The 14,275-nt window shown below is 44.0% G+C and overlaps 2 protein-coding genes across 2 annotated transcripts in view; one reads left to right on the forward strand and one right to left on the reverse strand.

The window, feature by feature from the left end:
• LOC127230298 (GTP-binding nuclear protein Ran) overlaps positions 1-14,275 on the reverse strand; it is a 1,116,469-nt gene that overhangs the window by 94,576 nt on the left and 1,007,618 nt on the right. The gene's annotated exons all lie outside the window — the stretch shown is intronic.
• CUNH13orf42 (chromosome unknown C13orf42 homolog) overlaps positions 1-14,275 on the forward strand; it is a 29,201-nt gene that overhangs the window by 8,450 nt on the left and 6,476 nt on the right. The window lies entirely within an intron of this gene.

Raw genomic sequence — 14,275 nt, forward strand, 5'->3', positions numbered from 1 at the left:
CTAGCATTTATCACATCTTCTTATGCCTTGTTCAAATGTGTACCCCTTGGATGGACGGAAGTGTGACTCTGGTGGACCGGAAGTGAAACCAGTACCTTTGTCACTTCTCTTTCCCTGGAACCTAGCAGCTGGCACCATTAGACACTTGGGGACTTTTTAAATTTGGAAAGTCTGGCATCTTTGTGAGTGCTGGCTTCCCCAAGTGAGCCTTGCCTCCTGTAATCCCAGGGTGCTGTGACAGCCCCACCTCCCTCCCCAAATGCCCCTTGGCCTGATCCCAGAATCCAGATGTCCTTGTCTTCTCTTTGCTTTAGATATTGAATCGGTTTATACAAGTCTGTAACCATGTTTTTTAAAGAAGTAAACTTGTTTTTGCTCCTTGCTTGGTGCTCTAGTCATCCTGATCCATTCTAGGTTTACATACTGGTTACAATATACAACTTTATTTCAAAAACACCATTGGATAAAAACTTGCACAATGTCCTTCCCTGTAATAAGAAATTTTAATAGACCCTTTTGAAATAGTAGTGCAATCAATGTAAGAAGCACCAAGGTGCCAAGGGGTTTGCTAACCCAGCTCTCTGAAGAAACCCTGAGCTTGGAAGGACTCCCATAGGGAGGGAAGAAGGGAGAACAAACTGGAGGGGAGGTGAGCCTGGGGTGGGTATAAGAAGACCATACAGGTGAGAGTCCCAGTCAGATATTGTGTTACTCTTCTCTCCCACGCCACAGAGGAAGATATCATAATAACGGATAAGCCACATTGTTTATAACATTCTATTTATAAAATAGAAACCACAGGGCCTGTAAGATGACTCAGAACTAAAGGGACCACCTACCAAACCTGACAACCAGCTGCTGAATGTCTCTCTCTCTCTCTCTCTCTCTCTCTCTCTCTCTCTCTCACACACACACACACACACACACACACACACACACACACACACACACGGAAGCAACAGAAATCATATCTGAAGATTTTTGGTCAGTGTAGGGCATTAGTTATATCTGGGATGCAGTCTGATGCTCAAAGGTTATACTGTCCAACACAGAGAATAACACTTATATAACACTTATGTCATAATATAGAGTCTCTGAACCAATAGGATAAGATTCCTCCTGGCTTGGGCCCCAGGGTGTTTGCATCAGTGAAAAGAAGCAGTAGCTTCCTGTGTCCCATTTCCTGTCCCTGTGTCCCATTTCCTGTCCCTGTGTCCCATTTCCTGTCCCTGTGCCCCATTTCCTGTCCCTGTGCCCCATTTCCTGTCGCTGTGTCCCCACTGAGGCACATCAGGACATCCACGGACATCCTTGACTTTCAGACACCCCTCCATATCTGACATGCAGGCAACAGATGGTTTCTGTAAGGCCATACACTGATGGCGTCAGATGCTGCTGTCAGTGTGTCTCTGTGTCTTTCCACTGAAGACTGAGGACTGAGCTCATGTAATATGTGGGACATCAGAGTGACCTCCTCAGGGCACCTAGACAGCATGGAGAGGGAAGTACTACATGTAACTTGATCTCAGTAGAAATCAAGAGGCCGCATGACCCAGGCTGCTTTCTCTCAGGAGAAACCCAGCTGAGGGGAAGTGACCAGAAGACATGCCATAAGGTATTTCTTTTCCAAACTGCATAAATTTCTTCCAGTGGCTTCTGCTGGTTGCCTTCCACCCTAGGTCCACAGCCTTGAGGTCTTGAGGTCATATGCTCTTACCTTTACTTCTTGGAAATGTCTGGAGCTAAGGGCCAAGCTAACAATACAGAGCTGCAATGGGCTCCTCACTGTGAGTAGGCCTTCTTCCCTCAGATCATTCCCACACATGTTGTTCACTCAGTGCACGGTGCAAAGCACCTGGGATGTACACATGCACAGTAATAAAGGAGTATCAGAGGCTGGGGAAATAGGAAAGAAGAAACACCCACAGCAAGTCAGTACCATGCAAAAGCACATACCACCATTGAGCAAATCCAGACACTGCCGAGATCCTGAGCTTTTACTGGGTACTCACAGGGAAGCGAAGTTAAAAATATCTGGGCTTGTTCAAAATTCTGTTGATATGAAAAGCACCAGACCCATTGCTTAGGGAAGTGAGACTTTTTCCCTTACTTTGAATTTCAAACTTTCTTATATGGTACTTGACATAGGGATCCCTGAGTTGCATGATTGACAATGTCTTCAGTGATGTTTTAGGATTCATGTGTTACTTACCTATTAGCACATCCATGTCAGGAACTGTTCTGTGCATGGGTACATGAGCTGATGCTACTGCTCTCATGTGGAGTATGAGGTGTGTGTGTGTGTGAGGTGTTCCTGTGTGTGTGCATGCACGCACACATGCATGTGTGTAATAAAAATGTTGGGGAAAATTCTCTGAGCAGTCAGGTTGTGTGCTGCACCCTATAATCCCAGCATGGCGGAGGCTGAAGCAGGAGGATTGTCAATTAGAAGGTCAACCTGGGCTTTAGGTGAGTCCCAGCCTGGCTTGGGCTGCACAAAAAGACTTTGACTCAGTGACAAAGAAGCAAACTGAAGACCTCTGAAGACACACTCCCTCTAAGGATGGTGAACTTCATCTTGCTGTCTTGTTTCTTCTGCTATCATCCTACATCAAAAAGGACGAGGAAGCCCAGCCTCCTCTGCAGCTCACCCTGGGCCCCTTCTCAGATGTGCTTGCTTAGGCTTTGAGGGCCCTTCCGTGGCTCCTTTCTACAAACTGTGCCCCTCCCCTGCTGTCGATGCTCTGAAATGTTTCACTTCTTTCTTTCCTCGTAATCATCCCTTGACTCCGTTTGGCTTAAAAACTAGCGATCATTCATACATATCATTCATACATGCAATGCTCATCCCTCCCAAATGTCCAGGTCAGTCATGTTGAAATACTGTGAGCTATGTAACTGCCATCTGGTTGAACATCTCCATCCTCCACTTCAGCTGTGTGTGGTAGAATGAAGATGACATGAAGTTTACGTTTCCAGTGTAGCACTTCCTTTTAGTGTCCTCAAACTATAGGTAATATGTGGATCATAGCTAATGACTCTTTAGGAAACCATTTTCTTTGAATGATTTTATATCAGTTTTTAATGGGGCTGGGGATTAGCTCAATGGGCAAGAGTCTCTACAAGCATGAGGATCTGAGTTCAACCCCAGAATCGTGAAGAAGAGCTCCTAGAGCTCAGGCTGGCTGAGGAGAGTCATCTTGGGAGGGGTTGCTTCTGTGGAACCCCCAGTGTGGGCTCGTTGTTACTCAAGTGAGGGCTCCTGCTCACCCATTTCTGTCAGTTGAATGTCCATTGAGTCCTCCCTGGGCATTCTAGCACTGAGCAGCTTGGGCTGTGCATGAAGGAGCTAGCTGCAAAATGCACATCTCTCCCTGTCGCCTGACAGAAGAAAATCACCTGCTCTCACAACAGTGGCGTCAAGGACTCAGTCAAGTGTGGAGAACTCTAACAATGGGTGAGCACCAGCTGGACTGCAGAGAAAGATCACACCGGCAGTGGGGTTTTAAAGTGTGTTTCTTCTGGTGATACTTAGCCCTCAGGGTCAGTCAGTTCCCCACTGGAGCTGCTCAGTCTCATAAGACATGTTTTTAAAAAGGTATATTTGCTCTTTAGATGAAACTTATGCGATGCAGGAACTCTAGAGAAAATAAAAATAACTTAAAAAGCTATGATCTGAAAAGAATTACTCATTTCCGCTGCGTGTTTCCATACTGGGGTTGCAAACTAAAATAGATGATAGTTAAGTTAGAGTTTCTGGTCAAAGATGGGTGAGTTTTTATGTTTTGTTTCTGCTTCTTTGTTAGTTTTTGAAATGGGGTCTTGCTGTGTTACCTAGGCTGGTCTTGAACTCATAAGGTTTGAGCTATTCTTCTGCCTGGGAAGGATGGCTATGACTTTGAGGGCTGTGAGGTCTCAGGCTCAGTACTTACTTGTAGTGAGATAGTCCTTCTGTGGCACTGACCACGCCCATTGGGGGGGTGGAGCCATGGGCGGAAGTGACCTGTGGAAGGAGGTCGGAGGGGGCCAGGAAAGGCGCTCTCTTTCTGGCGTAACTCGGACAGGAGAGGATCGGGTTGAATTTCCTGGTGTTCATCTGTCTAGGTTGTAAGTTATTTCTCCCTGAATAAACATCTATTCGGCCTATTTGTTTATCCTGATCCTTATTTGTTTATCCTGATCCTTATTTACCGCGATATCTGGTGTCAGAAGTGGGATTTACCTGGGTTTCGCCCATGGCTCCACCCCCAGGACTATCTTACTACACTTACTTATACTGAGAAAATTACTCATTGTGTGAAATAGAAATTTAGCTCCCATTCCGTATCTTTGTTAAATCTGCCAACCCCAGTGCGGGTGCGTGCGTGAGTGCGTGTGTGCGTGTATTAACAAGTTTATATATGCAACTGTATCTCATTAACAGTTTTTATAAGTAAAAAATTTTAAGGTAAAATATTAAAAATTCACATTAAGTTATTATTAAAATTATACATGAGTATATCTTACTGTGTGGTCTCTAAGACATTTATTTATGTTTCTGCTTTTTGAGTCAGGGTCTTAACCCTGGAGCCCGGCAGACCCGGAATCCACGACAAACCTGCTGCTTTAGCTTCTCAAGTGCTGAGGTTGTATAAGACGACTTTAAACCAGAGATTCCTAGAGTCATGACTTGTGGGCCAAGGTCTTTTCCACTTACATGATGGTATGAAATGGGTATTTGTCTTGATCTCTGTTTCTTGGCATTTATCCTGTAAAATCCTCAGGATCCTCACTGCTACCTTTGTGTGTTAATGCCTTGGTAGCATTAGGAAGGGGCTAGCTGCAGAAAAGACCAAAGCAAGATGAGTGTTTGGGACTTGCAGCCCTCTGGGTATAGGGGGAGGTTGACCTGGTTGCCAGTGACCACTGATTTAATCGATCATTTTCTGTGTAATAGACTCCCCCTACAGCCCCACAAAAGCTGGGTTCAGAAGTCTTCCTACCAGCAAGCAGATTTTAGCGGAGGTTTGAGACTGCAGTGCCCCCTAGTGGACATGGGAGCTGCTTTCCCTGCACAGCACACCTTACCCCACCTATCCCTTTACCTTTGTTTACAGGTTTTCTTCATATCGTGTTTCATAATAACAGCAGTCATGTGAGCCACTGTCAAAAACTAACTGGACTCAAGGAGGAGGGAGTGGGAATCCTGATAAATAGCTGGTCGGGCCTGTTGAAATAAACAGCTCTCACTTCAGAGGATTAAAAGATATGGTTTATTCTGGAGCGTAAGTTCCTATGACCTAGGAACACATATTCCAGTCTTCCCAAATATAATGTTCTAAAATGTGGAAGCAGTTCTGTCTAGTTTTATAGTAACAGAACAAAGAAAGACATAAATCAAGGAAACTTAAAATTCCATTGGTGATATTCCAGAGAAACATTTACACAAGAGGGAGGACTCTCTACAGAGAAACACACTCTCTCTACAGGGCCTCAGGCACCATATGATTACATTCTGGATTTTGGGTTGGTGGAAGCTGGTTGGTCTGTTAAGTTAAAAGAGTCCAAATATCTATTTTTACATAGGTCATTAGTACTGACACAGAGGTAGGCTATTTGGGGTACTAAAACTAGCCTGACATAAAGTGATTAGCCTCTGGACTGGCAACACAGTCATTGCAGACACAGCTTCTTTCCAGAAATTCTCAATCACAGTCAGACACAGCTAGAAAGATGACCTGGAACATGTGAGCAGAGTTGAAACAGGGACATTGTGGGACTGAGCTTCCTCCCTGTGGGAGTGATACTAGCCTCGGGTAAACATCATCAGACCCATCTGGCCAGAAGTCTGAGTGATAGGCTTTCTGTACCCTGATAAAAGCAGAAAGCCAGATCAAACATAATTTAAAAAGTAAAAGATCAAGTGCATTCTGGGCAAAGCAACTCCCGGGTGACTCCTCCAGTCCCTGGAGACTGAGGAGGGAGAAGGGGAAGGAGAAAATCACATGGCTGAACTAAAGTGGGGCACTTATGTGCCCGTAATGGAGAGGTGATGCTGTGTCTGCCACAAACTGATTTGTGCCAGAGTTTGGAGAGTATGGTATGCTTTGGGTGAGGACTTGGCTGCTGGCAACTTCAGGGCCACCACAGCTGCCAAGATTGCAGAATTGGACATCTTTGTGGCTTTTCTTTGTTGGACATTTTCTGAGAGGCCAGTGTTTGGAGAGAGAAATGGGGCTTTCACAGGAGTGAACTGGAAGTCCCAGCCGAACACTGAGGACCTGGCTGTTGGTGACTGAGAGGCTATGTCCTTCCTCTTATAGTGTTTAAGTGTAGTAGACAACAGCAACAATTAGCCGTTCTGGGGCAATTTCCTCTTTTTTAAGTCTCTGTATTGTTCTCCTCAGCTCTGCTGTCTACTTCACTGAGTGTTCATTCAGCCTGGGCAAATTTACCAGCTAGCTTATCTGTGGAGAACGTGTACGAGGATGTGTGCATGCCTGCATTCAAACCCCAGTGACTGTACTTTCTGTGGGTTGTTTTGCCTGTATATAGGTCTTGTTTCATGAACTCTCATTTTTTTTAAGTCCCATAATTTTTTTTAAAATCCCATTCAATTATGGGCACCTCTCTCTTTAAATACTATAGTGTTAAAATAATAGACACATATTGGAGATGGGTGTTTGGGTACACATCTTGAATTCCAGCATTCAGGAAGGAGAGGCAAGGCAGATCTCTGTGAGTTCCAGACCAGCCAGAGGCAAATAACCAGACCCTGTCTAACACAAAGGTAGAAAATAAGCAAAGATGCACATTGCTTTTTGACATAGTCCTGATCCTCTTGGGCAAGGATGGCAAAGGTTGGATGCTGTAGTTGGAGTTCTTGAACCTTATTGCTCCTGAAGGCCTTTGATTAGATTACATTTTGAAGATGGCATCCTAGGCCCTGTGTGGTTGGCCAATAGCATCTCATGGAAGAGGTGTGGATGTAGCATAGAGCAGCAGGGGGCATGACTCAGCGTCTCACAGGTGGACCATGCACGCAAGTGGAACACTAGCATCGAAGAGCATTCCAGCTCTGTCTGTGCAAACCATGGTGAGGACTTCAGAGAGGAGAGAACACAGGAACTGACTCTCTGGCCATTGAGTTGGGGGGTGAGTGGGGTAGGAGGACATGGATGGACAGGTCAGAAAGGATGAAAAGGACTAGAAACTCATGGAGGTTTCCTTGGCACTGGTGCTGGTGGAGTATCTCCCTCCCCTCTCCTCTGGTTGTTGTTCACATGAGAAGTTCACTTGGGAGGACTCACATTTTCTGCAGATAATTATTGACAGACCCCAGCAGAAAAGAAACAGCCTAGATACCAGTAGAACAGGGGGGTAGTAAATGCAGAAAAACATTGGATATTGCCTTCAGGGAGTCAGAAACTAAGGAGAGAAATATCATGGGGTTTGGTTTGGAAAAGTGCAAAGGGTTCTACCTAGGAAAAATAATTCAACCCCCTGTTGATGGAGTAGCAGGGCCAGAGGAACTTGGGCAATGACAATAGTCGGGCAACAGGAGGCTGCCTGTGACTACAAATGAGTGCCCTCTGTTCTCTGGGACAGATACCCTCAGAGAGTGGTTTTCTTCCCCAGAGGCTGGAGAAGGGCAGATGGCAAAGGGGCCATCAGCCTACATCAGAAAGCAGGCTACATTGCACCAGCCATTCTAAACAGTTACGGTAGAGAGGAAACAATGGCATCTGCCTAGAGTTCCAAGCTCATGGTTGCAGGACTCGTGAGCTCACTCAGTGTGCTGTGACAGACATCTTCTTTGTAAGGTTGGTTTTCCTGTAATAACAGCTGCACCCCTAAATCTTCAGCCTCTGATTGTGGGAAAGGAGAAACTGCCACAAGTATAGGTCATAAAGACCAGAATCAAGCCTCAGCTTTGATATGAGAAACTATCCCCAAATCCACTCAGAAGCATTTCAAACTGTATCCCATGATGGAAACGTCCAGCTGTCGTTTACTTCTCATTGTCGCTTTAATAGTTATTCACAGTAATCTGGGCACTCACACAGCCCTACCTTAAGCTAGGCCCCTACTGGCAATGTTCAAAACAACACAGACGTCAGACTATTCATTTTAACACTTACAAATGATCTGATGATTACTACAGTTGTCGCCATGGTGCATGGATACAATGGAAAACTACACAGCTATTAAGAAGGTTCTCTGTAGACTAGGGAGTTGAACTCTGGATGGAGAATGAAGATGGCAGTGTTCACAGATGTGCATTATATGACTCACTGAGTAAACATGAACATAAATATACTCACTGTTTCTTTTTGAAAATCTTGTATGTATGCCCACATGTTCCTGTTCATGTGTGTGAATGGAGCTGTGCATATGTGATGATCAGAGGGCAACCTTGGGTGTCTGTACTTGATTTCCACTGTATCTGAGACAGAGACTCTTGTTCACTGCTGTGTAAACCAGGCTAGCTTTCATGGGGATTCTCTATTTCAGTGTCACCATAGAAAAGCTGGGATTACAGGGGTGTTACCTTGCCTGGCTTCATGTGGATTCTGTGGATCCAAACTCAAGCCTCCATACTCAAGCAGCAAGCTTCTGAGCTGTCCCTCAGACACCAGAGAGATGGCTGCAATCCTGTGTGTGGTCCACATGTGTGCTTATTTTCAGAAAAAAAGTGTTGGGAAGACAGATAAAGACTAATTAAAGGATTGAGGACACAAGGAGAAGAGGCTGTCATGGAAACAATCTCTCAAGCCATGGTTCTAATTTTGGTGGGATGCTGTTGTAGCTTTTAAAGCATTAAAAGAGAATGAAACAAGAGTAGCCCTTAAATCTTGGAAACTACATTTGGGAGATGGAGGCAGGCAGATCTCTGTGAGTTCAAGGTCAGCCTAGTCTGTAAAGGGAGTTCCAGGGCAGCCAGGGATACACAGAGTAATCCTGTCTCAAAAAAAAAAAAAAAAAAAAAAAAAAAAAAAAAAAAAAAAAAAAACAAAAAAAAAAAAAAAAAAAACAGAATGGCAAACCTTGAAAACTAACTGCTGCACGTGACAGTGTCTCACCACCAAGTCACCAGCACAACCACACAGGAAAGATTTATTCCCAAAGGCTGTGGGCAGGACACAGCTGACTCTGACAAGGCTGGGGACATAGGACCCTCGGTTGCATTCATGGTCAATGTTGGGCATGCTTTGATATGGTCATGTACAGTAAGATACAGGAAATTATTTTGTTAATGTCATTTGGAACCCAGATTTTCAATGTAAAAGAGATTCAAAGAAAAATGAAAAGTATATTAATTTGAGAGATGTTTGGGATGTAGAGACCTAGAAAGAATAAGATTCCCATTTTAATTAATGTAATCAATCAATTAATTGATTAATTTATATTTTGATGATAATTGAGAATTGAACTGTGTGCTTCATTTGTTCTAGGCAAGTCCTCTACCACTGAGCTATATCTCCACTCCATCTTTTTAATATTTTATTTTATGTTTTTAAACAGGGTGTCATATACCTAGGAGGCCATAAATGATACCCTTTGCTTCCCCTCCCCAGGTGCTAAGATTTCAAGCACAAGACAATTTCTTGTCTATACCCATTTCTATAACAACAACAACAACCCAAATATGTAGCAAGTTCATAATTTTTCTTGGCAGCACCAGATAGCTGACGTCCCTGGGAAGTTGGCCAAACTAAAATCCAAGGGGAGAATTAGATGCAGCTTGCAGTAAGTGTTGATACTTACTGGGGGAGGCAGAGGCAAGGACACAACTCCCTGTTGTCACTTCTGACAGTCAGAGGAATTGACTTAGATTTTTAGGCCAAAACGTCAGGTCAAAGCAGGATTCTTAGCTTTGATGCTATGAGGAATTTCAGGACTGGCAAGCTTATGAAGCAGAGTTGGAGTTTACTAATATTTTCATGTAAGCTTAAGCACAAGGTTTAAGGACAAAGGAGAAGCGCTCAGAAGAAAGTAAGACACAGCCCGGAGAATGGGTGGGTGCTTCTCAGAGAGGAGTCACGACACAGGAAGTGTGGCTCTCTCTTGAGTAATTTTACCAAACTCGTGTATTGGCTTTGGGCAGAGATGCTAGGGTTGAAGTTGCTGTTTTAAAGAGTGGCAGAGAAGCTAAAATGAGTTCATAGGGCTGTTCCTTGGGGTACTTCACAAGATTACAATTGGCCACGTCCCCTAGATGCAAGAAAGTAGGACATCTCCATCTCTACTGCCAACAAAGTTATTGGGTTGTTTTTGTTTGGTTGGTTTTTTTTTTTCAGGTGATGTCTAGGGAAAGGCATTCAGGCCTTAAGCCTGACACACTGCCATATGAACATAAATATCTATATATGAAATATATGAATATTAACTGTAAGTCTTCAGCCTTTGCAGCAAATGCTAACTAATTGCATAGAAGTTGTGAGAGGCTTCAAACTGATTTCTGAGAGGGAGGCTCTTTTTCCTTCCAATGTCTACATCATGTTCCCTTCATCTTGCCTCAGCAGGACAGCTGATCCAGCTTATGTGAGGTAACCATATACCTGGAAAGGTTCCTAGAGCTATTGACAACTGGCAAAAGCAACACATGAACTAGGGAGTCGGGGGAGGCTTGGAAGATCACGAATATAGGAAACACTATTATAAGGATGTTCACAAAAGACTGGCAGACTGAAGTCCAGTATCCCTCATAGTGCTGGCCTATGGGAGGGACCAGCTGCTGACGGTTCTCTTCAGAGGATACTATAAAAACCCCAGGCCAGATTGTTCTTCTGTAGCTCCCAAAACAAGACGTTTCCTTGGGAGAGAAGTGAGGGATACTGGGTCCATGACTGAATATGCTGAGGAGGGCTGAGAGGGTCACATCCCCAAACCACAGGGTACTGCCTAAGATTGGAACTGGTCATAAAAGCAGACTGTCCCCTGCCCCCCCCCACTACCATGCAGACAAGCATCTAGTAAGTGGCTGTAGTCGGACAGTGCCTAGAGACAGACAGCCACAGTGTGGGGAAAGGATCCTCTGGCAAGTGTGTCACAGAGCAGACCTATGCTGAGGAGGAAGACGTTTTTTGGAAATTAATTAGCCTTCACTTTAAGCATGGTGTTTCAAGAGAAAATAAAAAAAAATGATTCACACATGGTAACCATAGCAACAAAAAATTTTAACATCAGCAGTTGCCTAAGACTGACAAAAAGCCAAACTGAAGGTCTAGCAAAGCAAAGACAGCTTTCAGATACCAAAACCCTCAGTGCCTATTGACAACACAATGTGTAGGTTTTAACAAAAACATTTCAAAAGGAAGGGGAAATGAAGGAGGTGTCAAGAAACAGACAGGATTCAGAATGACAGATGTTGGGACCAGCCAGAGTGGATTGTTTTTAAACAATTTTTTGATGCTTAAAGATCCAAGTGGAGAATTCCAGTAAAAAGACAGACACTTTCAGAATGAATCCAATGACCAGACTAGAAAAGATACATCGTGAATGGGGGGGCCTTTTGGTGAGGGTGCTAAACTCCTTTTATGTTTAATGGAAATAAGCTAGAGTTATTTGGAAAGAGTGAGCTTGAGCTGAGAAAAGCCACCCTACCAGAGTGGTCCTTGGGCAAGCCTGTGGGCTTTTTTTGGTTGATGATTGATGTGAGAGGGCCCAGCTAACTGAGTGGTGGTACCCTCGGGCTTGTGGTCATGGGTGCTGTAAGTAAGCAGCCTGGGCAAGCCATGGGAGTCAGCCAGTAACCAGCACTCCTCCATGGTTCCTGCTTCAATGCCTGCCTATGGTTTCTGCCCTGAGTCCCCCCCACCTGACTTAGATGGATGATGGACTGTAGCTATAAGATGAAATCAACCCTTTCCTCCCCAGCTTGCTTTTGGTCATGGTGTTTTATTGCAGCAATAGAAATCCTATCTAAGACAGAAATTAGTAGCCATTGCTGTGACAGACCTGACCACGTTTTGCACAGGATTGTGGAAGGGCTTTGAGACATTTGGATAGAAAAGCCATTGCTCAGAGCTTAATGAGCTGTCATGGGAACTCAGAGGATAATGCTTAGAGCAATGTAGGTAATGGAGGCCTGGCTTTCAAAGTTTCACAGGAAGTTTGAAAGATCCCCTTAAAGAATCTCAGGCTGTTCAATATTTTGAACAAAAATCTGGGGTTCTGGTTAGCTGAAGCTTAAGAATCAGCTGTGATTAAGAGCCCAGCATCTTGCAGGAAAAATCTGCAGGGAAGTGTTTCTCACTCCCAGCCCACAAAAGCTGTGGGACAGGGAGGCCAGGGCTGTACCCTATGCCAGCAGCTTAATTCTGTATATCTGAGGACCTCTCAGATGGTCCTGGCTTTAAAGACACGAAGAGGTCACAAAGGTAGCTTGGCACCAGCATGGGCCATTGGTGAAGATGCAGCCTCAGTTGCAATCAACACCCCAAGTCTGAAGAGGCTGTGGAGAGAAGTTAAGGTTTGGTACCATGTGGCAGGGTCAAAGTTCCTGAAGAGATGCCAGGAAAGGCTGTTGGTAAAGATGCAGCCCAGCTGCAGAGACTCCAGCAATTTGGAGATGCCAGTACTGTGGGGTGACCACTGAGAACAACAGCAGGTGTGGAGTGCTGATAACTGGAGCTTGTGAGACAAGCTGAGCATGATGTGAAGGGTAGAGCTGGAGAAACACAACTCTCCAAGCCCTTTGGAGCCATAAGGTCATTCGTGAATGACTCTGAGTTATTTACACTTTTGGAGATTAGTTTTGCATTGCTCATATTGTGACTATACCCTGGTTCTTCCTTCTTGGAATAAAAAAAATATTTAACTTGCTTTTTGGTTTTATAGGAACTGGTATCCTAGATAGAGAAACTTTGGAATTTTGCAGGAATTTTGGAATTTTAGAAAGACTTTGAATATTTCAGAAAGACTGGATATTTTTAAAAAGACTTTGGGGGGTTTATAAGACTGGATGTTTTAGAGAAACTTTGAGAGAGACTTTTAAAGAAGCTAAAATTTTTAAGATGTTTGAATTTTTAAAGTATGTGGAACTTTTAAAGGTTGGAATATAGTGAGTTATTGATACTAATGTCTCAATGAGATCTTGGGGATAAATAAGAAAGGAAAGGTTATAGTTGAATAAAAATGTGTTTATGTATCAAGTTGACAAGAGATCAATTGTGCTGGCTAGTTTTTTATGTCAACTTGACACACAAGCTAGGGTTATTTGGTAAAAAGAGGAGCATATCTAATAAATACCCACTCATCAGATTAGCTCATGGACAAGCCTGTAGGCATTTTCTTGATTGATGATTAATATGGGAGGGCCTAGCTCACTGTGGCTAGTGGTACCTCTGGGCTGGTAGTCCTGAGTGCTGTAAGAAAGAAGGCCGAGTAAGCTATGGGACCAGCCAGTAAGCAGCATCCTCCATGGTCTCTGCTTCAGTTCCTGCCTCCAGTTCTTGCATTGAGTTTCTGGCCTGACTTTGCTGAGTGATAGACCAGAAGCTGTAAGGGGAAATATAGTTTTCTCTCCAAGTTGTGTTTGGCATGGTGTTTTATTATAGCAATAGAAACCTAAGGAAGACAATGGGTTCACTACAGACAGCTTACAGACAAGGAAGGAATCAGCAAAGGTGAAGACAGAATGGAAGAAGGGGAACAATCAAAACCAACTCAACAAGAGAAGTTAGCAAAAGAATCCAGCAGAACACTGGGAGGTGTGGGATGACGGTACACTCAAATGCACTCAGAGGAGAAACAGTAAATGAGGAAACCAGTGAGGAGTCAGTAGCTGTGAGCTTTCCACCGCTGACCATGCGCAGCAAACCACAGAATTCAGAGGTTTAAAAAGTGACTGGGAAGATAAACCACAACAGTGAAACCTAGGCATTCCATGAGAAAACTGCTGCGAAGGGAAGAGGGAAAAGTGTAGACGCAAGTTTCTGTCCCACCTGATCCTGCAGCTGTTCAGTCCCAAATAAACACACAGAGGCTTCTATTAATTATAAACTGTTTGGCTCAGTCTTATTACCAATTATCTCTTACAACTTAAATTAACCCATAATTCTTACCTATGTTTAGCCATGTGGCTTGCTACCTCAGTAAGGCATTCTCATCTTGCTTCATCTATGACTGGCTGGTGACCATCTCTGCCCTTCCTCTTCCCAGAATTCTCTTAGCCTTATCGTCCCACCTGTACTTCCTGCCTGGCTACTGGACAATCAGTGTTTTATTAAACCAATACAAGTGGCACATCTTTACAGTATACAAGAGCATTATCCCACATCAGAAAAGGTCA

Source organism: Phodopus roborovskii, unplaced genomic scaffold, assembly GCF_943737965.1.
Source record: "Phodopus roborovskii unplaced genomic scaffold, PHOROB, whole genome shotgun sequence".
In the NCBI taxonomy this organism is placed as follows: Eukaryota; Metazoa; Chordata; class Mammalia; order Rodentia; family Cricetidae; genus Phodopus; species Phodopus roborovskii.